Here is a 13,639-nt window from a genome sequence, read left to right as displayed (position 1 = left end):
GCCATAATAACATCATCATAATGTTGCTTAAATCCGTCTGTATCCACACCACTACAATCTTTTTCAGGTTATCTCTTTTTTTCACATTTTTGGATATTATTGTTTATCTATGTGCAGCCGGTTCTCCAGATGAACCTGCATGATGCTGTCAGGAGTGGTTGTCCACTCTGCAGTGTCTTCTTTAACACCGTTAAAGTTATTCTTAAGCTGTGTGGACATTTACTGCTCTCCTCCTCTGCGTACATTTGAGCTAACACAGGTTTGAAAGTCATAACTTCCGATGCCACGCTGACGTAGAAGCCGGAACTCTGGCTTCCCTGCCGTTTTTCCGGGACTCCACATGGCTCACACATTAACTGCTCTGCCTCTCTCTCTCTCTCTGCTATTTAACTCCCCTCCTCATCCTGCCTCTCCCTCCCTCCTCCTCCTCCTCCTCTTCCTACCTCTTCCCGCCTGTGAGTTTGTTTGTTCTCCTTTAACTCCCAGGTGTTTTCCTGCAATGTTCCAAAGAGCAGAGAGCTGGTTAAGCCCCTCATCCGCTCTGACTCAGGTACTGATGGCTGCCCCCAAGCTGCAATATACAGACACACACGCACACACACGCTGCATTCACCCTGATATACACTGATGCATACATACATGTACATGTCTACGACACCCTATGCACACATTAGAGCTCACTCACACCAGATTCATATTCATACACATACATGCGCATGCACACGGAAACCTCCGCCCGCGCCTCAGTCCAGCTCCCTCACTCTTTCTCCCTCATCCAACAATAACACAACAAACCTTGCTTCCTGTGCATGGGCGAACAATTGTAGGATAGCTTTGATGACCAGAGGGAGTTTGTTGTAGATACTCCCTTATCAGCGAACCATCACCAGATCAGCTATAGATCCTCACAGTATCCTATTCTATGGAACAGTGTCAGGATGTAAGGGGTTGTATGGACATGCAATCACACACACAGACATTATAGAAAAATGGCTTCTTGTTGTTGTTCTGTTATTTGCATTGGGTTATTTGAGGAGTGTATGCCATTGCCATTGTTTGTATGGTTCATGCATATCACAGAGTTGGCTAGAGTGACGTAACTTGAAGTTACCATTAGACTTGGGCGATTAGATGAAGAAATCGGATATCAGAGAGTGTCATTTATTTTGGTGTGATTTTTTTTGCATGATAGACGTAACGTAGCTCCTTTAAGGGATAGTGTGTGTGTAGAGAGTTGGAGATTTTAAGTGCTACCAGAATTTCATTATATTATCTGACCCTCAGTATACTGACAATAAAACTACTTCACTTGACTTGATTAGCAGTATAGCAGTGAATATAGAGCAGAGCAGTGTGTGTACAATTCAAACTTTTTGTCAGTGTATAAATGCTTCAACTCCTCAAGATCCAAGACAAGTTGACAGTTGGCGGCAGTAAAAAAAAAAAAAAAAAAAAAAAAAAAAAAATTCTACTGGGAGGTGGAGCCTATGGTGGAGGTGTACATCTGTCAATTCAACACTTTACTCCAAGGCAAAATATCTCAAAATCTATTGGGCGCATTGCCATGAAATTTGGTGAGTGTGTTCATGCTCCTCAGTGGATGAACCCTGTCAGCTGTGATGACCTCATGGCCTTTCTTCTAGTGCCTACCCAGGGGCGCCGTATATGGGGGAAAAGTTAGGACAATTCCAAGAGCCCTTGCCTGACAGGGGCCCCAAAAAATAGGTAAAAACTAATATAAAATTATTAAACCATCATCGAATATATATATATATATATATATATATATATATATATATATATATTTTTTTTTTTTTTTTTTTTCATGGGGCCCAAAATTCCTGGCAGCGCAACTGGTGCCACCCATAAGCCAGACTGTCAACTTAAGCACACAATATTTCACGCCCATATTTGGCCCTGCAACCTTTCCCTTAGTGCAACCCTTAGGCCACAATGTTAAATTTCATATTTCAAAATGTATAGGGTGGCTTGCCGTCAAATTTGGTACGCACGTTCATGCTCCCCAGAGGATGACCCTTGATGACCTTTCCTCTAGCGCCACCCTCAGGCAAAAAGGTACAAACTCCATTATCCTACTACTTGCATTCCCCCAGTATACACACCAAGCCACCAGGACACTAGCACCAGAGGGCTCACATTTGTTCAAACTGTTCAATCACAGACGTTTTAGTCTCATTTTCTACAATTTAAACTTTTCTAAGATTCATCCTACTATCTTCATTTTAGCCACTGTGCATATGCAGTCTTCTTAGCAGAACACTGTCACAGTGCTGGATAGAAATCCATTTATCTTGACCGGATTTGTCAGAAAAATATAGCAGTGGATTTGGTAAACATTGAGAGGGCAACATTGTCCTTGCTCTCTGTTTCCTAGTTAATTTTGAAGAATTCAAATTGCTACTTGTGATCTTATCAAAAACATGTATCTAAGCTAAGACAAACACCTTTTATTAGTTAGATAATTTCTCACACATCAAAAAATGTGTTTAAAATATCAACAGGCTATTGGTTTATTAAAGATATTCTTAGCTGTAGTGCTCATAATGACAGCGTTATTTTATTATTTGATATACACTTACTGGTTTTAGTGGTTTATTGGTTGTTAAGAGAGACTGTGTTAAACAGCAAACCGCGTGGAGAGAGAGGTGAGCTGAGGTAACAGGCCATCATGAGTAAGTAAATGGAGAGACCATATGCTGTCCTTGACTACCAGTCAAACACTCTGGACAATACCTGATAAAACTGTTAGTGACAGAGTTATGCTTTGGCCTCGCATTGGCACACAGATCTGTGACTCACACACACATACACTACAGGTGTGTACACACAAGGCCACAGAAAACACATGCACGCAGGGACACACAATGCACACACACACAAAAAGTTCAATTCAGTGCTTGCATCCAGGACTCCAAAGAATAAAGACAGTATACCGAAGCATATTGTTATAAACTCACAGCAACCAGAAACACACAGATACAAACACACACACACATACACAAGCCAGATTGTTTGACAGTGTGTACAGAGGCGCTCTCAGATGTGTCACTCATAAACATCTCTCTGTGCTTCTCCTCTTCCTCTTCTCTCCCTCTGTTGTCTCACTCTCTCCACACACATCAACGCTTCCATTGATTGAATGGGCTACAGGCGTAACCGGGGTCAGCATTGTGTTGGGATGTCAGTTGCCCCTAGCAACATCTCCATCAGTCCGCCCTCGCACCCTACGTGTAGCCCCGTCCCTTTTGTCCATGCATTGTACTGTATTACTGCACATCCGATGCATAGTGTGTTGCTGTGTGTGTTAGTGCATCACTGTGGATTTCTGGATGTCAGCACTTGTGTGTGGCTATTCAGCTGTGTGCATCTGGGATGCTGTGTGTATGTGTGTGTGTGTGTGCATATGCGAGTGTCTGTGCATCTGTGTGTGTGTGTCCTGCGTGGGAGAGAGGAGGCGATGAGTCATAGCAAACATACCACCGGGACACAACAGCTCCCCCTGTTGCCAGGGCAGGGGAAAACCCCAGCGGAGTGGGTGTATTGTGTGGAAGAATGGAGATGAACGTGACATCATAGGATGTCTCGTTCCTACACCGCTCGGCGGCTGGAGAGGTCAGCGAACGGGAGGCTGGAGGGTGGCAGCAGGTGGAGGCTCTAACACACATTTTCCATGTTTTCCAGAAGGCTCACCAGCTCTTTGTTTTCATCTTTCTTTCTCCCTTTTGCATCATCTTTTATCTCTGTCTTGTGTATATTGTTTTTTTGTTTTGTTTTTCTTGCTTTCTTTCTTTCTGTATGTAATCTACATAATCTATGTAATATACATTGGAGATTTCCATATATGGCATATAGAATATTTACATATGACATTACATTTTATCTATGTATGCATGTGTCTATCAACAAATACATCATCTATGTAGGGTTTTGTTACATATTTTTGTCACTCTTAGTTTGTCATCACTTTTATTTGGCCATATTATTTACTGCATGCCGATTTTATGTTCTGTACAACACTGTGAAATTTTTAACATTATTTAGGCTGAGGTTTCAAATAAGCCCCCTGTATTTTCCTCCTTTTTGTGTGCTATATATCATTTGTTCTCTACATCATATTTATATTGTATTTTTAAATTAAACTAAACTAGAATGTCTAGCATCCACTACGAATGCATGAGCATGCATATGAACATATACTAATGTTCTTTTCGGTTGTTTTTATATATGCACACATTTATTTTGTTTTAGAAATAAGGAATTTAATTAAGTTTACTTAATTTACAGAAAGAACATACTAGATATATGGGCTGCACATAGACACACACACACACACACACACATATGTTTCATATATGATCAAATGTGTAACATACATGACAAATATTTTGTCTATAAGGGCAGATGTTCATATATTATATTTCTGTATAGGTGCCTTTGTCTGTTTGTTTGTTTGTTTGTTTGTTTCTTTCTTTCTTTCTTTCTTTCTTTCTTTCTTTCTTTCTCTATAGGGATCCACCTGTATATGCACCAGTGAGGGCACAAGTGAGAGCAGAATCCCCCTCTCATTTTCGTTCTCAGGCTGGAGCTCTTGAGTTGTGGTGATACTTTGATAACCGCAGCTATCATCAGCTATTAACTCTCATGAATGAGCCCCATTGTTAAAAGCCTCCTCTGCTCTGTGAGATTTGGTAAAAGCATTGATTGAGACGTGATACCAGGGAAGAAAATTACTACTGTTTAAGCTTTCTGTGATATCTGATATAGATGTGTGCGTGCGTGTGTGTGTGTGTGTGTGGGGTGCGTGTGTGTTTATATATCACTCTGACGCCATGGGGACACATGTCAGTGAAATCATATTCATTCTTGGATGAAATAGTGCTGTCTGTGCTGTGTGATGTGGCCACATCCACCCCTGCACTCATGATATCATCTTGATCAAATATAATGACTGCAGTTTCTTTGAAGTGTTTGGTTTTGTGGCTTTCCAGAATGCGTCCACGACTCCTCTGTTCTGAATGGAATCAGTCACTTGAATTCTCTATGACTCCTGATGTCTACATAATTACCAGTTTTTACATCCAAGAAAGGAGTTTTAGAAAAAGCGTTTTGACACGTAACTAATGAATGTACAACTGTTGCTGCTGCTGTTGCCTGAGTCATCTCAGTGGCTGGCTCCTCTTAGATTGTTGAAATGATTTCCCTCATACAATAGGGAAATATACTGAAAAGAGGTCTTGTTTCACATTCAGTATATTACAAGCATACATACACGCTATAATACAACGTGTATTAAAAAAAAAAAAAGAATAACATAACAAGAAGCACATTTACTGTAAAGTGTCATCATGTTAGGAAACAGCCAGTTTATTAAACACTGAGAATCCTGAACTGTCTTGTCAACAGGTGGAGCTTTGATCCTGAGAGTGTGTGTGTGTGTGTGTGTGTGTGTGTGTGTGTGTGTGTGTGTGTGTGTGTGTGTGTGTGTGTGTGGTCTCACAGGCATGTGTGTGCTTACATGTGCATACTGTAGCCTTTTGGGCCTCTCTGACTTTATAGCAAGCCTGTCCTGTTCAGTGAAAACACGTGCACACATGTACACACACATACACACACACACACACACACACACACACACACACACACACACACAAGGACATACAGTGCACACAAAAACCCATAAACGCACACACTCACACACATGCATATGTGCACACACGCAGCAGGGAGAGGAAACTGCAACACAATGATAAGGTCTGGGAACACAATGGGCTCAGCAGTGCGCACACAGAAGCCAGGACCAGTTTAGCTCTGAAAGGTCAACAAGCCTCTCCAGGCTTTCATTCAGTTCCCCTAGTTATTATTGTTCAACATTATAATGATTACTCTGATGGCCTTTATTTTGCAAATGTGGGAGCCATCCGGAAATACCAATGAAATATGAAAATGCAAGCCAGGCCGGAGAGGAGAGGGGAAAAAAGGTTACTTATTTTGGAGAACGTCTTTGACGTCAAGTTTCCCATGGCCCGGCCTGGGATTTGGACTTGTTCAGGTCCACCGCAGGCGGAGATCTCTGGTGAGGTGCCAGTTTAATGGCCGTCACTTCTTGTGTCCGCGCAGCAAGTGAACAATACCTATCATGACAATAGACATGCAGTTAGACAAAATATTTGGAGGCGACTAGATAGTATTTGGTTTTTTAAATGTTTTCAGTTTGAAACAATGTCCTGGACGGGCTACAAAGCATGGTGAACAGCTCTCAGCCACTGTGTGACCTATCTGATGACTTAACATGTGCCAACACCCTGGCCAGTTTTAAAACCATGCAAAATATCTTCATGTCCATGTCTTCATTCTATGCTTTTATTATTTTATCTTTTTAAATTTCCATTACTTTACAGTTCTACACATTTAAATATTCATACCATGTTATTTAATTGTATTTTCCTGTTTACTGTCATAATTATTGCTAATAAATTGACAATTACTGCTTAATTTTCAATTTATTTAATTATGTATTCATTTCTATTTTCTTAGTTTTTTAATTTTTTTATTCTATTATTTCTATTTTATTTTTCAATAGATAATTGAAATTTAATTTAAACTTTAATTTATTTTCTATTACTTTTAAATGTTATTATTATTTTGTAAAACACATGTAAAACATTTTGAATTGCCAGTGTACATGAATTGGTGGCTGGTGTGATAATAACAGGTGTAAAGAATGATATCAAAAATGTAACTTTCTTGTTTCTTGTTTCTTTTTTCTTTTTCTTTTTTTTTTTTTTTTTGCAGACGTGTAGCTTAGTAATTGTATGGGCATACATGTATATAACCACCAAAGCCCATAATAAGATGACCACCGGAGAGGAATCTGCATCTCAAGTATGACGGTCACTCACCCTGAATGCTTCATGGCTACATGATGACAAGGGCTGGGCAACATTCGCTGTATGCAAACTGTGTCTTCATCGCGGCTGAATAGTGATGCATTGCCAGTTTGCCATATCAGACACTAGGGTATTGTATGGCACAAAATACAGCCATCTTTGAAGTTTTATGGCACGGTTCTGAGAGGGAGCCTCCACTGTAGCTCCACTGATGCTCCATCAAGACATCAATTCAGCCCATGAGCGGCGCCGATCCCTGGGGTTTGTCTGAGCGAACGTCTGTCTGATCCTCAAAGCAGCGAAGGAGCAGGGCAGGTCACAGCCCACCCAAAAATGTCATGCCCCTTACATAATCCCTGCATGTTTTCTCCATAATGACACACCAGCTATACCCTCTCCTCCCCGCGCTGAAGTCTTCCAACGTGACAGAAAGGTCAGGGCATTCGAGAGGAGAGAATGGTCGGGGCGAGCGAGTCTGGCATCATGCAAAGGTTAGCGTGGAGAGTGGGCATTTAGACAAATAAAGAATGAGTTTTCACGAGGACCTACCAGCCCTCTCCCTGACCTCGCAGATTCATTGATTAAGCCACATTATGTCCGTGACCTACAAGGTTGTGAGAGTAAGATTGTGTGTGGAAAAGTGTGTGTGAGTGTGTAGTGTGTGAGTCTGGCATCATGGAAACTGGTATGGCGAGTGGGCAGCTGGACATTTGGAGAAAAGGCCTGTGACCTCAGAGGGTGGCTCAGCACATTGTCATCCTCAAATGACTAATTTGTCGATTTTAAGTCATTTCATATTCCAAAAGTCATCATTTAGACAGTGAGCACAAATCTTCAATTCTATAATTGACATTTTGTGGTATCAGTTGAAGGGCCAAACATGGGCCTACCATGGAAAATCCGTTTTATTTGAGCTCTAATTCAAGTCCCGTGCCAATAAGCCTGACCTCTGCCCAATTATTGGTGTTTTTTTCCTCTGGAAAATATTTATCAAAGCTCCAAAGCGATGCAAACCTCTGGGGAGAGTCAAGGCTTAAGAAATAGTTGCCAACATCCAAAAACAGCACGATTAAAAACAGAGAGACTTTGGTAATGACAGCCATATCTAGAGAGACAGTGTGTTCTCAAGACTTCTAAAGCCCAAATATAGTTCAGTAAGAGAGGATTACATGTGAATGCATTCCTCTGAGCTTTGATGAGAATCTGTAAATGAAGGGGGTCATTTCTGTTGCCATGGCAGTGCTGTGTTCTGTAAGGATCTGTGTTTTTTTCTCCATGTTATCCCACCTATGAGACAGACGATTGGAGCCATACACACACTAATGACTGTTTGCTGGTGTTTTGGTCCCGTGGTTATGGAATAAATGCCAACTAAAGAGGCTCTCCCTCGAGTCTCATCAGGTCTCTCACATCAGGTGAAGTGGCTGTTTGAGAGCGAGAGAGAGAGAGAGAGAGAGAGAGAGAGAGTTGGGGTGGGTGGGGGTGTGTTAACACTGTGGCAAACTGCATTTTCAGCAGAACTCTAGAAAATGCACATGCTTCTTGCATTCTTATCAGAAGTAGACAAATACTGAATATGAAAAACTTTACCTTTGAAATAACTAAATGATTATTATAAAGTGAAGTAAAGTCACGTTAAGTTGATTGCTAACTTATTGTGTCCAACCTAAAGTGCTGTACTTTTCTTACTCCTGTTGATAACCGGCCAAATGTATGTGACCTGACAGGTCAAGTGTCAGCAAGTGTCAGATTTTAGTGTCAGTCCTTCAGAATCAAAGAAAAAACAGGTTCTTTCTAAAACTAAATTCTTCATTTTGCAACACGGTAAACAGCAGACTCAATAGACCATAATGCAATGCAGTAACAAGGGGCTTGACTTTTTCTCACTGCAGATTCAGAGAAACTGGGCGGGTACACCAAAAAAACTGGATTGAAATATGACTGAGCATGACTTGGGAAACCAAAAACCAAAAGTGATAATTATGACATCTGATCAGTGGCAGGGATGGATGGTCAGTTAAACCTCAAATAGCTGTGCTTAAAAGCTGGTAGCCTATTACAGAATTAAATCAACAGGTTTGTGGATCAATAAAACTGTATGAGCTGAGCCTGACAAAGTTGATATTTGTGACCACCATTAAAAGCTTCCATCCAACAAAATGCATGACACGGTGTGAGAAGAACTAAATCTGGACTGCTGAAAAGGGATATAAGTTATATGGATGGATTTGGAAAAAGGATGCCTACAACCCACAGTGTCTGGTGGTTTATTTCTTACAGGGATATAGGAGAAACTGCTGCTGCTGCTTCTGTGTCATTTGAATTTTGTGGCATCAAGAAAGGTAGATCTAACGCAATGGTTGGCCATCGACCTTTGTTGGGCTCTCTATGCTGATGATCACATGTAGTTTGGGTGTGTCACACACTGCCAGTCCTGACCAGTGACTGGCCAAATCAGCATGATGAATCAGCAAATCACAGCACAGGAAGCAAAAAAAGGAAACTGGAATGTGCTGATATTGTGCTAATTAACAAGCAGGCTAACTAGCCAGAGGCAGCAAATCGTGGTCCATTTCAAGTTGTGAACAAACCTACCGACGTATTTGAGCAAATTCCCTCACTAGTTTGAGGCTTGTGGTGCACTTTTTAGGACTACTGCACCCTCTTTGCATGGAGAACTATTTCCTCTCAGAGCGTATGCTGCATGCTGGCTGTCAGCTGCAGACTGTGCAGCGAGTTAATGGGTAATTGTTGACAGCAGCATGAGGTGACACACAGAAGTCTGACCGTCGGCCAGAAGCTCTTTACGTCTTGTTGTGTTCCAGACTATAAGTGTAATGATCGCTGTGCACTGCCATATAACAGCCAGGGAATATGAGGCCATTTTATAGGACCAGACCCCCTACAGTGACAATGATGCTGCCATACACAATGCTTAAATGCATTTGAAAGTGGTTGCATGAACACCACACTGAGGTCATGCACCTTCCATAGTCTCCCCAGTCATCACATCTAACCATCATGGAACCTTTATGGGAAATTAAAGGCTGCAGAGTGCAAAACCTCCCTCGTTCCTTAAAGAGCTGCAGTCTCTCACTTTTGAAGAACGGCCCAATATCCAACTGCACTTGCAGGTGAATGACAGCAGTCCAAGGACTGAAGCTGTTCTTGAGACAAACAGCGGCGCATCGGCTACTTGACATTCCTGCGCCGTCAGGTGTTTCTGTTATTTAGTCGGCATGAAGTGTGGAATTTAGCCTCTGTTTGGATCTTTGTCACAACAAAGCCTCACCCAGGACAGCAAAGAAACGAGGAATTCATGAGAATGAGAGGAGGGAGGAGTTTGTGTTTGTGTATGTATGTGTGTGTGTGTGTGTGAGAGAGAGAGAGAGAGAGAGAGAGAGAGAGAAGGGAGAGAGAGAGCATATTGTGAGAAAAGAAGAAATGGGATACACATTCCTCTGTTGTGTGTGTGTGTGTGTGTGTGTGTGTGTGTGTGTGTGTGTGTATTTTTATTTTTTAACATTTATGTATCCAGGGAAGGGTTTGGCTGAGCAAGCAAACTCTTCAGCATTTCGTAAAGCGTTTCACAGAGCCCTTATTTGGTTGAGGATGGAGCTGTGTGATGCTTGTCTCCTGACTGTTTTGGCCTGATTACAGTAGCACATGGATGGGTCGACCTCCAAGATAATTCAAGCAGCGTTGTGTAACTCGCTGATCGCAGAGAAGTAGAATAAAATGACTTTCAAACAATATTGTGTACTGTCCTGTACGGCAGACACAACGTAAACACTAAATGTACTTGGAAATATTTGACCCGGGTCTGGAGGTAGAGCGAAGGAGAGGATGACTAAGAAGGAATTTGATAAGCAAAACCAGTGGAGGGACAGAATTATGCCAACATGGTTGAACTCTGAGAGAATCATTTGTCGTGACAGTGAGGAAGAGCTCTCTTCCCACTCTCCCTCCAAAGCCTTTGCACATCAGAGAGGCGTATGCATGCGCATGCGTGTGTGTGAGCGTCCGCGTCGGACTGCATGTTAACAAAACTTGCATGGGCACAAGTCTGCGTGCGCATGCCGCAAGTGGGAGGGGAGCCATGCCTCATTGTCCATGTGCTGCGCTCGCAACCAGCTTAATTTCTTGCCCCCATCTCCAGTCCAACCCCACCCCGTGCACCCACCCCCCACCCCCCACCCCTCCTGGCTTTCTGTCTTGTGCGATCAACAATAGTCTATTCTGTGCTGTCCCGTGCGAGCGGAGACACACCCAAGCCAAGGCCGCGGCGCAAAAGGGGAGATTGTTGGGCGGTGGCCAACTGAGAGGGACACTGGCGCGATTCTCGTCTGGGAGCGTGGATCACGCCTGGACAAGAGGGCAGAGGTGGCCTTATCTGTCCGGCCGCAAATTCTAACGGTCATTCGAATGCATGTGCTCGTGCTCCGGGCGCTGCAATGCGCATGAATGAGTGCCGCATTGTGTGTCTCAGCGCACTCTAATCGGTAACTGCATCTACAGCGCGGCTGCAAGTTTGCCACTGGTGTCTACTCTGCATCAGGTCTGGGTCACTGTTGCATTTCTTGTCTCTTTCTCTCCTTTTGCACCTCCTCAGTTCCTCTCTCTCTTCTTTTTTAATTTTTCCACCCATTCCATTTCCCTCGCCCCCGTCACCTCATGTTGTCTGAGTGCCTGAACCCAAAAAGTCCCCACCTCTCCACATAGCACAGGATCCCAACACACACACACACACACACACAACGACAATGCAGGCCCTGATTGTGGCCGGGCCAGCGAGAAAGAAAGAGAGAGAGACAGAGGGCCGCTCTATCAACCCGTTATTCTCTAACATGACAATCCCTTCCTAAGTGCCACAGCTGTGGCCCCCACACACTCAACTCCCTCCTCTGATAAGGCCAGACTATCTTCATTGTCCGATAACATAAATATGACACACCAACACACCATCTGAGGGGCCATGTCTGCACCAGCCAGGCTAATTATATAATTATCCCTTGTCTGATTATGCCTGTGCAGCTGAGACGAGGGAGGGCTTTTGTGTGGCGGTGGAATGCAGTGCGCTTGGCATTTTTCAGCGAAAGGGCAGCTTTCTGGAACTCGCGGCCAAGGGAGAAGAGAGGAGGGTGAGATCACGGCTGCTGGTGCCCACTCTTTCTCTCTTCTGTCTCTATCAGTCAGTCCATCTCTCTGTGTCTCTCTGCCGTGGTCCGTCAGTCTGTCTCTCGGTCTCTCTATCTGCACTTGATTTTAACTCCCTCGCTTCTTGACAATCCCGTCTCTCTCTTCTGCATGCATGCTTCTTGTCACTCTCCAATCGCCAGGGCTCCCCAACTTCCCCCTCAATGTCCCCATCTTCTCTCTACATAGAAGCCTTTCCAAGTTGGGCCGTTTCGTCTCTCGCACAGATAAAGTGGCCTTTCGAGGAGGCCTTGGACAGGATTTGGGTCTTCAAAGATAAGAGTTAACAGGTCGCTCTTGCGGCCAAGCCAGAGGGCTGAGGGCTCAAGCTCCAGCGCCTGATAGTGGACTCTTGGGCGACTGCTCCACCGCATGATAGGAAAGCAGTTCTATTGTCCTGGTCAAGAGCTGTTGAGGGGATAAGAGAGACTGAAGCACAAGCAGGTGTTAGAGGAGATTACAGTGCGCCTCGAAAGCACGCCTGCTTATGGCCTCCTTTTTGAATCAAAGTCAAAAGCAACAAGGCAGGCATTGCATAAACCGCGTTCTCCACTCCACTCGACACGACAATAGAGAATCCAGACCTTTTTTTGACCTTTCCATCAAGGGCTTACCAGTCTTTGCATGTTGCCATCGGTGTTTTTATGAGTTTTACTACTTTATCAGCAGCCTTTTATGCTCGCTAATGAAAACAGCAGGGCTTAGAGGTGTTTTGGCGCCAAGGCTTGCCCTCCAAACCACTGTATTATATAAGTCAAGAGCACTGTCATTCAAAACAGACCTCACCAACATACTGATATTTCAGAATGGTTTCAAATATTTAAACCGGTTGAAGTGCACTTGACTTGACTGACTTGACCGGAAGCATCAGTCGGCTGAGAAAATCATCTGCAAGATCGGATAAACACAGTTGCTCCCCATGGTTTGGAAATATTCAAAATGTGGCCAGCATCTAATTTGCTCATGCATTTTCTGCATTTTAGTTTAAATGTACTGTAATCACATCAAGTAAACAGAGAAAGACCTTGAGATCATGTTCCCAATCAGCTGCAGGGAAGCTTTTTTTTTTTTTTTTTTTTTAAGGAAGCCCCAAGACAGTATTGTTTAACCAAGCAGTGAAACTAGACAATATTCATGCTGTCTGAAACAAAACACTAGAAGCTAACAGCACTGGAGAAATTCCCACAGAATTCCAAGCTGTCTGTCTGATCCCTGTGCCCGCTCGTCAAAACCCCCCTCTAGTGATCACCCAGCATGGAGTATGTGAAAGAATGCTGTCAGGACATAGCGGGACACTTGGGGCCCAGTCTTCCCATCTCAATCCCCTCATGGCCAACGTGATTCTTTTATAACATCAATAAAAAATACAAATAAAAACAAAAATTTGGTCACAAAATGGTATCAGAGACACTGCCAACAGACCCCAAGACAATATGTTTAAACAAATAAAGAGCTTGGATGAGAGCAACTGTTTGAATGCTGAAGCCAAGAGTAAGACCTCTCCCATTATCGACATACTATGAGAGTTCCATTAT

Source organism: Myripristis murdjan, chromosome 8 (genome assembly GCF_902150065.1).
Source record: "Myripristis murdjan chromosome 8, fMyrMur1.1, whole genome shotgun sequence".
In the NCBI taxonomy this organism is placed as follows: domain Eukaryota; kingdom Metazoa; phylum Chordata; class Actinopteri; order Holocentriformes; family Holocentridae; genus Myripristis; species Myripristis murdjan.
This window is presented reverse-complemented; position numbering follows the sequence as displayed.